This window comes from Amblyomma maculatum, chromosome 1 (assembly GCF_055883805.1).
Source record: "Amblyomma maculatum isolate TAMU_Amacu chromosome 1, ASM5588380v1, whole genome shotgun sequence".
Classification (NCBI taxonomy): Eukaryota; Metazoa; Arthropoda; class Arachnida; order Ixodida; family Ixodidae; genus Amblyomma; species Amblyomma maculatum.
This window is the reverse complement of record NC_139344.1, coordinates 2142087-2144202: the sequence shown is the minus strand read 5'-3', so window position 1 is coordinate 2144202 and position 2116 is coordinate 2142087. Positions and strand designations below refer to the sequence as shown.

General features: G+C 43.4%; 1 non-coding gene across 1 annotated transcript; it reads left to right on the top strand.

Moving 5' to 3' along the window:
* The first annotated feature begins 1527 nt into the window (after positions 1-1527).
* On the top strand, positions 1528-1601 carry TRNAS-AGA (transfer RNA serine (anticodon AGA)). Its single transcript has one exon. It is a non-coding gene; the product is annotated as a tRNA-Ser (tRNA).
* The last annotated feature ends 515 nt before the right edge of the window (positions 1602-2116 follow it).

Below are 2116 nucleotides of genomic sequence, written 5' to 3'. Positions count from 1 at the left end.
TACCACTTCACTAATATATAAATAGGGACGGCATGCATATCAACCCCTGCTTGTTGCCAAGCCAATACAAGCGTTCCTTCTGTGGCCTAGTCGGCAGCGCCTCTGGCTTTCAAACCATAATTCCTTGGTTGAATCCCACCTGATACCCTAATTTCTTAATATTTTTCTTGCCAAATTAATTTCCTCACAAAGGGAAATCTGTGGCGTGGCGACTTTTAATTCGCATTACATGCGATGTTTTAATCACTGTCCTTCAATGCTTAACGTCGCGCTTCACGTGAGCTTATTATGAGATGGTTAATATCCCCCGCATGAGCTCATCTGGGCTTTGACGTCGTGGCCCTGTCGACGAATGAGAATTGTTTCGGCAGGACGGCGGACGCCGACTATTTGCCACTGAACCAGAGCCTTAGATGTATCGCTTTATAAAAAAAAAAGGGGGGGGGGGGATCAAGACTGCGAACCAGGCAATAACCGCAAGACAAGAAAACGATAAATACAAGAACATAAAGCAGCCAGAAATGGGGAAGTTGCCGAATTTTAAAGGCACAATGCCGCCCCCTCCTATATCGCACTTTCTAAAGCGGTACTAAAGGTGTGGTCAGTAAAATTCACAACCAGCAAAGAAAATACCGCAAGGACTGCAGTGTTAAGTACAAGTCTATAGGCTCGCGCATTGCAAAGCTTGAACCGAGCCATATGTTACGAGACCGTATTTGCGACAAAGTTGCATGAGAAAAACAAGGCTTACATTCGTGACAAATTGGGGGAGAATAAAAAGCTCTAGCAATTTCGGGGCCTTCATATTTACCTGCGAACTGGCAACAATGTAAATTGTGACAGGTAATTTTTCACACGGAACATTTTCGCCGGCGCACCTGCGTTAAATCATCGGGCCTTTGCACGTAGCATATAGCATGAAAATACTCCCATTGTGCCATCCAGCCCTCTATTGCATTGTACAAAAATGCGCTTCAGTATCTACAGCATCCGCATTCATATATAACTTATAGCTGATTCTCTGCTCTCTTGTTTTGGCGCTAATAAATTTAGTAGTTATTGGTTTTTTCTTGTGCATCTTTGTCACTTGTCTTGTTCTTGTTCTTTTTTTTTTTTTTTTTTTTTTTGCATGTGTAAAGTGCATATTTTTCAAACAACTTGGTTGGAAAAAAGCGCTTGCATCGTCGTCTTATTTTCGATGCTTGTCCTTTCGTGCTTCCTTCCAACGACGAACCCGGCCCATCTCGCCGTCTTGCTAATAAAGCTTTGTCTTGTCTCCAAAATTTCCCCGACATATTGAAAAAGTCGCGGAATCAAATTTAGGCCACAGCAACCAAATTCCAGTTCAACCACGGCAACCACATTTGTAGCCATATGGCTGCGCTTGGGTGGATGTCAATGAGTAATTTCTCCCTTATTACAAACCTACTCCGCACTGGTGGATTCCCCTAAATATTCGATCAGCATCATTCCAACTTCGAGTGATTGATCAATTTGCTCTCGCCCTACCATCTGCTCTGCTGATCATCCTGGTTAGCTCAGTTGGTAGAGCGACTGCCCCAGAAAGGCGGTGGTCCCGGGTTCGATCCTCGGATCAGGACGACTTTTTCTTTTGAGAAAGCTGTGTAGCTTTTCGTTGTAGCCGTAATGCTGCGCTTGGATGGATGACAATGAGTAATTACTCCTGTATTATAAACCTACTCCATCTAGGGGGATTCCCCTAAATATTTGATCAACACATTTCGATAGTGGTGAAATGAAAACTACGGTTGTACGCTGTGCGATGCCAGTGCTGGTTAAATAAGGAATTCCAACCTCTAGGAGACAATCAGGAACTTTTAATAAGGGCTCCTCTCGCTGTCCTGCGTTCATCTTTAAAACCGTAAGCCCCACATATCATGTCATACCATACTACAATATACCGTACCATACCATACCGTGCCATGCCATGCCATACCATACCACGTCATGTCATGTCGCATCATGTCATGTCATGCCGTGCCATTCCATGCCATAAAATAGCGTAGAATACCATGTAAATTGAGTTTACATGGATTCAGTTTAAAACGGGTGAAAGAATATGGCTACAAGTATGAAATGACGAAGACATGTTTAT